This window comes from Mus musculus, chromosome 10, assembly GCF_000001635.26.
Source record: "Mus musculus strain C57BL/6J chromosome 10, GRCm38.p6 C57BL/6J".
NCBI classification, from domain to species: Eukaryota; Metazoa; Chordata; class Mammalia; order Rodentia; family Muridae; genus Mus; species Mus musculus.
Window position 1 is genome coordinate 102,394,173 of NC_000076.6, and position 13,729 is coordinate 102,407,901.

Here is a 13,729-nt window from a genome sequence, read left to right on the forward strand (position 1 = left end):
ATTTGTATACATATATACAAAACTACTATCCACATATGAGAAAGAATATACAATATCTGTCTTTCTGGCTGTGATGTTTACCTCATTCAGAATAATTACTTCCAGCCACTCATATTTATGTGAAATTTTTATAGGTTTTTAAATAGCTGAAATAAAATCCCCTATTTTCATCACCCATTATCAGTCAATGGACATCTAGATATTCTTCATTTCCGAGATATTGTCAATCAAGTCAAATGACCATGGAATAGCAAGTATCTTTGGTGCAGAATACAAGGTCATTTAAATCTTTTTCAAAACGAAAATCACACTAAGCTTTCCCTGTACCACTAAATGCTATGTCTGTATAATAAAATAAACTGAATGAGGCTGAAGATTATTATCACGGAGGCATAGAGCCAAAACTAAAGGTGTTATCCATATTCAATCTGTTAATCTTTATGAGATTATTCCTTCATATTTATATATTAGTGAATGTGTGTATGGTGTGTCTATATTTAGTCTGTATACACATACATAGATTATTTTCCTAAGAATACCCATTGCAAACAATCACAAGGAGAAAGAAATAGTTTGTTTTTCAGTCACCATGAAAACAAAATGTTGACAGATTTCAAGCACAAGTTTGAATAACCCCTGAGATTTTTCTAGAAATTTAACGGGACACAAATATTTACTTATTGCTGTGCCTGAGTTCTGGAAACATAACTGTGTTGACCAGGAAATCAAGGAAAGACAGATTCACAAACACATAGACAAACAAATCTGAGGGTAGATTTATTAGAGACAGCTGAAAGAGGAAGAGACAGGTTAAGAAGGCTTGGGAACAGGTTTTTGCAAGGGAGAGGGGTCAGGTTGCAGCTATCTGGAAGGCTGTGGTTGATAGTTTCTGCACACATTGGTATTAGCTAAAGGTTAATCTTCTTAACATCTGTTCTTGGGATGAAAATTGGACTTTGTCATTCCTCTCAGCATCTCCCAGGGAAGGCTTTGCCATTTCCACTAGTCTAAGGCATTGGAGTCCTGCCATAGACATGACCTTACTCACATCAACAATACACATTCACTATTTCCTCTACTCACTCCAGCTCGGCACTAAACTTCTATAAGTTAATGATTCTAGTATTCAAGAAAAGAAAAGAAAAGCATGTAATAAAGCATAGAAAAATGTTGAAATGTAGATTTGCAAAAATACACACTTTTGCAACAATAGCAACATTGGGTGTAAAAACATACTTATTAATTGTATCAAGTGTTGATACAAACACTTATATTCTTCTTGGAAACCATAGCTTCTTGCAAACTGTAAATTAGATAATGATATTGCCTGGGTATATAAATATAATTTAAAAACTAGTATGCCATTTAGATCTATTTTCCTTCCTACAGCTACAGTTGTGAGGTTTGCACACACCATTTATTGGACCAATAATCCTACTTCTGGGAGCCGCTCTTTGGTTTGGTTTGGGGTTGTTATTAATAGACAAAAATGACTGATACACATAGGTGCATCATTTTTGCTGCTGTATTTTAATCTTTTTATTTGTTCCAAGATTGCATAGCTTTGGTTGATTTTTGCTTTGTTTTGAAACAGGGTTTCAGACAGTGCAGACTGATCTCCTTGTGATAGCACTGAAGATGACCTCAAAGTCTTGAGCCTCATAGCTCCAACTCCAGAGTTCTGGGATCGCAGGCATTTATCAACCTGCCCCATTAAGAATATATGTCTTTTAACATTATTTTATAAAATCATTAATTTTGAGTATTTTTACATATTCATATACTATGAAGTATGATCATGTGCTATTCCTATTTTCATGTTTTAAATTCAAAGTAAATATTCAGATTTCACATATTCCCCAAACCTTACACTTGCCTTTCCAAATTCATCTGTCTCCATTCTCTATGTGTCTCTATCTCTATCTATCACACACTAAATCCAGTTAGTGTTGCTCAAATGTGTATTGGTCAGTGGCCAACTAGTCCAGTACTACCAGTACCAGTGGACACATACTCAACAAACAAAGATTATCTCTCCCCCAGCAACTACCCTACTGCCAATAGCTCTTCAGTTTGTGAGAGGGCCTATACATCATGTAACCCATAGATAATCACATTTGGACTATCATGTTCTTGGGTCAGACTTGTGCACATAGCCGTGGAACTGTGACTTCATGACTGAAATAATCTTGACCACATTCCACAGCACCCCTCCACATGATCTAGCTCCACATTCCTTCTGCCTCTTATTCTGCAAGGCTCCCTGAGCCTTAGTGTCTAGGGAAGACAGTTTAATGTTGAAGTTTAAATATAGGGCTCAGACTGTGTTCTAGATAGGTAAATTTGAATCTTTTCTAAAAAACATGCATAATTGAAATCAATTTTTTTTTTTTTGGTTTAAATCATTACACCAGCTTTTCTATTTGGAAATATCACCCCAAAGTTAAGTTTCTTTCTTTTCTTTCTTTTTTTTTTTTACATTTATTTATTTGTTTTATACATATAAGTATACTGTAGCTGTTTTCAGACACACCAGAAGAGGGCATCAGATCTCATTACAGATGGTTGTGAACCACCATGTGGTTGCTGGGATTTGAACTCAGGACTTCTAGAAGAGCAGTCTGTGCTCTTAACTGCTGAGCCATCTCTCCAGCCCCCAAAGTTAAGTTTCTTATGAAAGAAAGTGATGAGTAAATTTCAGGCCTGTAGAAAATTGCAGTCACATTAATTAACAAGAAAGCATATTCAAATGATCCAATAATTTTTTATTATAATATGCACCAAAGTAGCCATGTCTTCAACATAGACAAACTTCAGGTACAATGGTGAGATCATTAGCACTTTTACCAAGTGAAAATATCATTGGCTGTATACTCATTAAATATAATAACCAATTGAACTAGTGATATTTGCATATAAAGCTTACATTGAATAAGTACAGCTTTTAAACTTACTCCACAAAATGACATAGTGTATGCTTTTCTGCTATATCATCAACAATCACCCTGTATATATGGTTATATACATCTATATAAGCAGACACACATGCACACATATACACACGCTAATTTTACTCCAATGATGTTAATTGTAATCCAAGTGTAAGAAAGTCATGTAATAACTGAAGTAAAAGAGTATGAACCATTGGAGGCCATTACAAGATTGTTTAAAATGGTTATCATTTACTCAACTATTGGATGAGTCATTATAAACAACCCTCCTCTCTCCTTCTCCATTGCAAACATTTAAGTCATTAATATTCTTCAAAAATCAAAGACCTAATATACATCAATCAATCTTTAAAGACACGGTTTTATGCTGTATCAAAAAAAAAAGTCCAGTTAAAAACCATTTTCCTGGAACTTTGTTCAATTTTCTTCAATAGAGCATGACATGTTATTTTCAAATAACACACTTGAAGTCAATTTTCTCAATACGATACAACATATTATCTTCAATGGTATATCGTTAATGTTTTCAAATCATTTAAAATGTTTTTGATCTTCTTTCTACATAATATACCTGTGTCATCTTAACTATAAAAGTTATTGTTTTCTATCTCAAAAGATCTCTGCAATTAGAAAGAATAGAGTATTTTAACCTAATGAAATGTCAACTTCAGTTAAATGAAGAATTATAACCTTCATTTCCATTGTAATTTTTTCCCTCCTTTTCCACCCCCCATCCCAACCCCACCTATCTCTCTGAGCTTGGGTATGAATGAACCTAGGCATCTTCCTAATGAATGGCTGAGTTATATCACTAGCAAAAATTATTTAATCAACATTTCCTACATTCAAAGTCATATGTAATTTGGGGGAAAAACTGTGTATTTTTATATCCTAATCTGATATTCATTACCACAAATATCAGGGAAAAATACTGAGAAATATTTTATAAACTTAAGTGTGCATACAAAGCATTTGGCCTGCACTTTAGACGTATGTCCTATTAAATTGATAAATCAAGTATTGCTACTGTAAAATATTCCACTGGTTTGCTAGTCACTTATAATTTGGGTATGGGTGAGATTGTATTTTAGTTAAAGTATATTTCCCTTTCCTACTATCTTTCAAACCCCTTACCATACACTCACCTTTAATATGGAGCACACAAGAAAAATCCATTCAACCCATTGCAATAATCTCTCCGTAACTTAACTCTGACAATTCCTCATTTCACACGCTGGATATGGTGGGACTGCAGACCATCTGGGAAGGGATAAAACAGCAAAGGGGGCAGTACACATATGAGGTCCAGAGAGCAGAGAAAAGGCTTCTCTCCAATAATTTTCCTATGTAAATTATCTTTCCTGTCATGTGACAAATAGGGCTCAAACTCTTAACCTTTAGTGCTCTTCCATTTTTATGCAGGGTAATTAAAATCTGACTTCATGGGAATGTCAAAAGTCTTGTACGTGGGTACATTTATTGTTTTTCCTTCCTTCACAGAGATTAAGTTTCTTCCTGAGATATCAGTTTTTTGAAGGCTGAGATAAAAGCTCAGTGGATGAAAAGCGTCTGCTTCTCCATCATGAGTTCTGGACTCTCTGGATCCAAGCAAAATGCTGACTTGACGAAAATCTTTTGCATTCCAGTTCTAACTGGGTGTGAGGAGAGAATGAAGACAAGCAGATTCTTGAAAGCCATTGCCCTACCTGCCTTCAAAGACATCATTTCATTGGGTTTCTCCCAGACATCTACTCCTGGCAATACAGGCCATCCTTAGGTGTAACTTAGTTAGTTCCACAGTAAAACTCCTTTGGACAAAATTAAATTGCCATTTGCTAGTGATGTATTAAGTGGAGATTGTGTTGGTTAGGGATGAGGACACATGTCCACTTCTGCTTTCAGTTCTAAGACTCCATCTGATGCAGAACCATGAAGGCCCTATGAATGCTGTTTGACTATGTTTCGTATGGGCTTTGCTCATATTGTTTGAGATGGTCTTATTTTCTCCATTCCTTCGGGCTCTTACTTCTCTCTGCATCCTTTACTACAGGGCTCCTAAAGCCCCAGAGGAGGCATTTGATGGAGACAACGTTTAAGGATGAGTGTTCCCTTGTCTCACTCTCTGCATGACATCTGCCTGTTGGTCCCTGTATTCCCATCTACTGCAGGTGGAAGCCTCTCTGACGATGGCTGAACATGGCATGATTTAGTTTCTTTTTAACATGTTTTTCACATTTTTGTACATGTTTATATACAACGTATTCTGATCATATATACCTTCCTATTTTCTTTCTACCCATCCCCCTCCCCTTTCCTGGCTACCATGTCTTCCTCCTATGTTCATATCACACACACACACACACACACACACACACACACACACACACACACACACACACATACACACACACACACACACACACACACACACATATATATATATATACATATATATATATATATATATATATATATATATATATATATATATATATATATTCCACTGAACAAATTAAGTTTTTTGTCCATATGTTCATAGGATGCTTCACAGACAGAAAAAAAAATGCCTTGAAACGGGCCTTCAAGGCTGAAATTTTAATCTAGTTTAGTCTAGTTTAGTTTTGTTTCTATCTTTGTCTGTCTTGTCTTTTTGAGACAGAATTTCCCTGTATAACCCTGGCTGTCCTGAAACTTGCTCAGTTGACCAGGCTGGTCTGAAACTCAGAGATTCATCTGCCCCTGTCTCCTGAATGCTGGGATTAGAGGCATATACTCCACCTTTCAGCCATATTTTGTTTTATTTTGTTCTTTTTATAGAGTTTCATTCAGTGAGTCTTGCTGGCCTGGAAGTGGCTACAAAGAGTCTCCTCTGCCTGTGAGTGCTGGGATTAAAGGGGTGTGTCAATGTGCAGGTTTCCCACTCTATACTTTTGTATTTTATTTATTTGCATATTAAATTTTGTCTCCCTTTCTGGTTCCCACTCCACCAGCATCCCATCCCATCCTTCCAATTTGCTTCTAATTGGATGCTCCTCCACCCACCCACCCATTTCCACTTCACTGCTCTATCATCCCCTGTCTAGAGGGCACCAAGCCTCCACAGGACCAAGAGCATCACCTTCCACTAAGGCCAGACATGTCAGTTCTCTGCTATATATGTAGCTGGAGCTACAGACCAGCTCATATATACGCTAGTTGGTGGCCTAGTCTCTGGGAGTTGAGGAGTTTGATTAGTTGATATTATTGTTCTTTCTATGTGGTTGCAATCTCTTTTGGCTCCTTCAGTCCTTTCCTTAATTCTTCCACTGGAATCCCTGGGGTCAGTCCAATGGTTGGTTGTAAGTATCTCTATCTGTCTCAGTCAACTACTTGCAGAGCTTTTCAGAGGACAGCCTTGCTAGTCTCCTGTCTCCAACCACACATTGCATCAGCAATAGTGTTGGGGGTTGGTATCTGCAGATGGAATAGATCCCAAGTTGGGCTGGTCACTGGATAGCCTTTCCTCCATTCTCTGCTCCATTTTTTTATCCCTGCATTTCTTTTAGGCAAGAATATTTTTTTGTAAAAAAAAAAAAATGGAGATGGGTGAGTGGCCCCATCCCTCCTTTGGTGGCCATGTCTATCTACTGGAGGTGATCTCTTCAAGGTTCTATCTCCCTGCTGTTGGGCATTTCAGCTAATGTTATCTTTATTTGGTTCTGGGGAGCCTCAAACATCCCTAGTGTCTGGGACTGTCTAGTGATCTCTCCATTCCCCACCCCACACAGCTGCATAATTTTACTCGTTCTCCTGGCCCTCTGGACTTCTGTCTCCCATCATACCTGACCCTGCACCCCATTTTTCTTCCCACTCCCCTCTCCTATCCCAATTTTTCCCTCCTTTGCCTCCTGTGATTATTTTGTTTCCCCTTCTAAGTGGGATTGAAGCATCCACACTTGGGCCTGTAACATGGGTATTCTCAACTTTTTGTCTAATATCCACTTATCAGTGAGTATATACCATGTATATCATTTTGAGTCTTGGTTACACCACTCAGGATGATAGTTTCTATGTCCATCCATCTGCCTGCAAAATTTTTGAATTTTTAACTCACTTGATCTTGTACAGATGAGCACAGCTACTGTTTTTTTTTTTCAAGCCTGCAACAGGCATGTCATGTCAAGATGTCAATATTTGTAGCATTGATCTTACTCATATATCTATAACTAGTATATGACTATAAATGTGAGTTTTGCATTTCTTCTAGTCAGAATAATTTTGGAAAATTGTATGTCATTTGTAACTATTCATAACATAAAACTCACATTTATAGTCATATACTAGTTATGTAAGGTTTTAAAAGGTACAGTTTTAGACAAATAACAATCCTCAGGCCACTACTTAGTTTTCTTTGAAGTGAAGTTTTTAATTGGTATATGTGATCTGCTTTGTTTCTGTAGATACTGGTACCTTAAGATTTGCAGGGAAAGATGTTATACAGTTACATACACAGTTATTCAGTAAATCAGTAAGCCAACTCTACTACTAGGCACAAATTCTACATGGGTAAGTTTCATGTATCACTGATAAAGTTTAATATGTCTTACTTGGAATGCTTAAAGTTTCTCATTTTATTTTATTTTAAAGCGAAGATAGTATTAAATCATTTTAAATGTGTAGACTCAGAACAAATTAAGAACAGTGAAATTAATTAGCACCTCATTGTTCTCAGTGTATTAAAAATAAATTATTATAATGAGTGCATACATGAAAAATGGTTATTTCCAAAATAATTTAAAAATGTAGAGAGAATCTGTGGTAGGAATCTTTATTAAAAATACTTTTAACAATGCTTTGAAAGACTCACGGAGGATTTTTAAGTAATGTGTTTATATTCACAGTAGATCTTAAAGAGTTTACAAACTTAACTTGAAAATGAAGGTTTATTTCCAAATAATATGAAAGAACCATAAATTTTGTCACCTTGTGGAAATTTTACGTTTTTTTTTCAAATAATGGATTGAGTATTAATTAAACCATAATGTCATTCAAAATTTCTCATTTGGTTGATTCTTTAATGAAACTTTCTATCAATTAATGGGACAGATATAAAGTTATAATATTATATTTACTTGTTATGTGTATAAAGCTACTTAAATTATTTGATTGTATTTAATCAACTTGAGTGACCTTGGAAAGATTTCAATCAGAAAGATATTTCATCTGTCACTTCAACTTAATGAATTCATAAAATTTCCTCAGAAATGGAGTAATTAAAGCATAATATAAATAATTCATATTTAATTAAGGGCAAAAGTCATAGAATGAAACTAAATTATCTAGTTAGAAAGAAAATGTACTGATGAAAAGAACTGATTTGTATATTATAATTTACAGATAAATTAATTGCCTACTCAATAAGAAAAATAAATAAATAATATGTAACAAATAATTTTATATAAGCAACTAATTGTGAGACCAATTGAGAGCCTTCAAGTGTATCTTGCTATCTTATTAAATAGAAAAAGCAACTCTCCGAAACACAAATTTTGACTAAGCATTCAAAGCATTCGAAAAAGACTCAGAATGTATCTCAGTTGAAATGATTTGATATCAAGTACTCCATGACCTGGGCATGGATACACAGACCTATGTCCTCAGCCCTCAGAGGGTGGGGATAGGAGGACTAGCATCCAGGACTACATAGTGTCATATACAAAACAAAATCAAAGAAGATAGAAGAGGAGAAAGAGGAGGAGAAGAGGAGGAGGAGGAGGAGGAGGAGGAGGAGGAGGAGGAGGAGGAGGAGGAGGAGGAGGAGGAGAAAGGGGCTATGGAAGTGTCTCAGCAGGTGAAGAGAATGAGACCAGACATGAAAACCTAAGTTTAATTTTGGACCCCAGAGTTTAAAGGAAAGATGAAACAACTGCCAAGAGTTAACTGCTGCTGCTTACACATGTGTGCTCTACCATGCATGGCAATGCACACAGTCACACAAACCTACATACACACACACACACACATACACACACACACACACACACACACACACACACACACACACACAGAGAGAGAGAGAGAGAGAGAGAGAGAGAGAGAGAGAGATACACCACACACACACATAAATGCAAACATGCAAAAATTCACAAAATACACACTCACATACAGGTATGCACCCATACACCACACCTCACATAAAAGAAAAATGAAACTGTGTTTTAGTGACTTGTAAATGATCACATTACTAATTATGGATAAAGGGGAATTCTCTTTCTGGTTTGCATACTTAAAATGTATGTATTGGTTGATTTATATATAATATTTCCTGAGTCAGAATTTATTTAAAAGCTATCTGATCATGGTGACATTTTCTAGTAGATATAACTATATTTAAGTAACACAAAAAGGTTAAGTAATTTAAATAACTAGTTCATTCATGTGAATCTTTTTTTTTCCAGAAAAACTAAACTCCAAACTATTCTGTCTTTTTCAACTATTGAAAATGTAAACATAAAACTATTCATGGTTATGGGAACAAACACTGAAGACTCCAAAAGTTGCAAATTTTAATTTATTATATGACAGATTTTAAGGTCACCAGTTCCAAACCTGCTAATGTGTTACTTTGACAACACATAGAACTATTTTGTTCACTAATGAATACTTTAATTTGAGCTACTAATTTAAAGAGTTGGAAAACATCAATAGACTCTAACGTTGCATTTATCACCCTAACTTACATTACATTACATTACTTACATCACCTAACTTACATTACATTTCCTTAACAGATACTTAATAGTCTTTCAATGGGTTGCTTTAATTATGTAATTCTAATGTGGTTTTAGTTATTTAAACATTTAAAAAATGCTTCTTGTAGCTTATTGTTCAAAAAAAAAAAAACCAAACAAACATACTATTGAGTCATCCCTAATGATGACTCAGTCCACTGAAAATAAATAAAATACACAAATTACAGATAAAATTTATTAAAAGTGTATATTATAGACTGCATATTTTTGTGGAGCTATGTCCAACACATGGTATTTTAAATTATTATAGTATGTTCAGTATATTTGATATATTTTAGTGGTGTCTTGAGTCACTTCAGAACTGCTAAACAATTATTTTTCTATTTTTTCTTTTTTTGTTTGTTTGTTTTTGTTTTTGAGACAGGGTTTCTCTGAATGCCCCTGGCTGTCCAGGAACTCACTCTGTAGATCAGGCTGGCCTCAAACTCAGAAATCCACTTGCCTCTGCCTCCCAAATCTACCTGCCTCTGCCTCCCAAGTGCTGGGATTAAAGGTGTGCACTACCACTGCCCAGCTAAAACAATTCTTAACAATATGAGAATGAATGGGAGACAGCTGTATCTGGGTCCTTTCAGCAAAATCTTGCTAGTGTATGCAATGGTGTCAGCGTTTGGAGGTTGATTATGGGATGGATCCCCAGGTATGGCAGTCTCTAGATGGTCCATCCTTTAGTCTCAGCTCCAAACTTTGTCTCACTAACTCCTTCCATAGTTGTTTTATTCTCAATTCTAAGAAGGGGCAAAGTGTCCACACTCTGGTCTTTGTTCTTCTTGAGTTTCATGTGTTTTGCAAATTGTATCTTGTACCTTGGGTATTCTAAGTTTCTGGGCTAATATCCACTTATCAGTGAGTACATATCATGTGAGTTCTTTTGTGATTGGGTTACCTCATGCAGGATGATGCCCTCCAGGTCCATCCATTTGCCTAGGAATTTCATAAATTCATTCTTTTTAATAGCTGAGTAGTATAGTGGATGCTCGCAGTCAGCTATTGTATGGATCACAGGGCCCCCAATGGAGGAGCTCGAGAAAGTACCCAAGGAGCTTAAAAGGATCTGCAACCCTATAGGTGGAACAACAATATGAACTAACCAGTACCGCCCCCCCCCCCCCGGAGCTCATGTCTCTAGCTGCATATGTATCAGAAGATGGTCTAGTCAGCCATCAGTGCAAAGAGAGGCCCATTGGTCTTGCAAACTTCATATGCCTCAGTACAGGGGAATGCCAGGGTCAAGAAGTGGGAGTGGGGGAGGGAGGGGAGTGGGAGAGGTGGATACAGGGGACTTTTGGGAATGCATTGGAAATGTAAATGAAGAAAATACCTAATTTTTAAAAAAAGAATGAATGGGAGAATCATCACTCCTGACCTCAAGCTTTACTACATAGCAATAGTGATAAAAACTGCATGGTATTGATACAGAGACAGACACATTGATCAATGGAATATAGTTGAAGACTCAGAAATAAAAGCACACACGGGCACTTGATAATTGACAAAGAAGCCAAACATATACAATGGAAAAAAAGAAAGTGTCTTCAATAAATGGTGCTGGTCTAACTGGCTGTCTGTATATAGAAAATGAAAATAGACCCCTATTTGTCACCTTGCACAAAGCTCAAATCCAAGTGGATCAAGGACCTCAACATAAAACCAGATACACTGAATCTAATAGAAAAGAAAGTGGGAAAGAGCCTTGACCACATTGGCACTGGAGGAAATTTCCTAAACAGAACTCCAATGGCTCATGCTCTAAAATCAAGAATTGATAAATGGGACCTCATGAAACTGGAAAGCTTCTGTAAGGCAAAGGACATAGTCAATGAGACAAATCGGCAACTTATGGATTGGGAAAAAATCTTCATTAACCCCACATCTGATAGTGGGCTACTATCTAAAATGCATAAAGAACTCAAGAAGTTAGCTACTTTACCAAACAACCCACTCAAAAACAAGAGGGGGAGGTATAGAACTAAACCATGATTTCACAACAGAAGAATCGTGAATGTCTGAGAAGCACCTAAAGATATGTTTAAATTCCTTAATGACCAGAGAAAATGCAAATCAAAATGACCTTGAGATTCTACCTTACACCAGGACGAATGGCTAAGACCCAAACCTCAGGTGACAACACATGTTGGCAAGGATACGGAGAAAGAGGAACACTCCTCCATTGCTGATTGGATTGCAAACTGGTAAAACCACTCTGAAAATCAGTCTGGAGATTCCTCAGAAAATTGGAGGTGAGAAACTCTCAAGATTCAAAGGGAGGGACCCTGTTGAATGCCAGACAGTAGAGAGAGGGAGCTTATAGAGCTCACTTCCAGCAGTAAGACAGGGCATCAAATGGGGGAGGGGCTTGCCATCCCACAGTCACCACTCTGAACCATAATTGTTTCTGTCTGAAAGAGGTACAGGGATGGAAATGGAGAGGATCCTGAGGAAAAGAAGGTCCAGCAAGAGGCCTAAAGTGGGATTGAGCTCAAGGGGAGTGCTCATGGCCTGATACTATTACTGAGGCTCTGGAGTGCTCCTAAAAAGGGACCTAGCATGACTCCACTCTGGAAGACCCAACAAGCAACTCAAAGAGTCAGATGCAGATATTTGCACCCAACCAATGGATAGAAGCTGCTGACCCCTGTGGTTAAATTAGGTAGGGAAAGGCTGAAAGAAACTGAGGAGGGGGATGACCCTGTAGGAGGATCAGCAGACTCAATTAATGTGGACCCCCGAGATCTCTCAAACACTGGACCATCAAACAGGCAGCATACACCAGCTGATATGAGGACCCCAACAAATATAAAGCAGAGGACTGCCAGGTCTGTGTTCCATCAGAGGTGATGCACCTAACTCTCAAGAGACTGAAGGCCCCAGGGAGTTTAGAGGTCAGGTGGGGTGGGTGGTGGGAGTGGGCATATCCTTATGGAGACAGGGAGTATGGAGGAGGTATGGGCTGTGGAACAGTTGGAGGGTGGACTGTCTTAATTAATTAAGACCAACCAGTAGTGATGAATCCAAAATCCTAAGCCTTTATCTTCTCTGTTCCTTTTCAAAAATCTATTAGTGCTTTAGTGGACATGTTCCATAGAAGTACTGGTTGGTCTCTGAGTCCAACTTTCGGGGAATTTACCATACTAATTGCAGCCATGAACATATTTAATCTCTTTTAAGAAACAGTAATGTGCACCCAGAATGGAGAAACAAAGTGTTGTTCAGAGAAATCATTCCAAAAAAATTGTTTTAATTTTCTTCTAGCCAAGTTTAAAAGCTATGGGCTAAGAGTGTAGAATTCTTTCAGACATTTCAATATATTTAGTGGTGCTGTTGTCTTTTTAATTTACTTTATTTTTATATATTTAAAAAACTATTATTCATCACTTTATAGCTTCTTTTCCCTCCCTCCAGTCTCCCCCAAATCCCTTCTCTCCAACTCCTCCAAAACTTATTCGCTTGAATGGGTCTTTGTTTACTGTTCTAAGATTTAAAATGAATGCATTTTAATTGCTGAGAAAAATGAGTTTCATTGTGACACATTCCTGCATGAATATGGGTCTTTAAATACACCAAATATCTTAAATAATCAATTTATATGCTATCAGATCAAATCTAATATTTCAACATGAATGCAAGAAAATAAATAACTATGTGTTCATCTCACTATTATAAACTGCATACTTCCTTTCACTATACATTTAAGTCCACTCCTTCAAGAAGAATAAAAACAAGCACTTCTCCAGAGAGGATTGTTTTATATATAAAACAAACAGCAGATGGAGGTAAATGTCAGGATATATGACTTTATTCATCATGGAAAGTGGCATCTCAAATCCCCAACTTGTTTGTATTTATTTTTGTCTAGGAACTGGGACATTTACAGTATAATTGTCAGGTTTTCAAATTTCAGAATCTTGAGACAGAGAACAAACAGAGTGGTATGTTCTGGTTATTTAGAGAGCTAGAAGCAATTTTCTACACCCCTTGATATATATT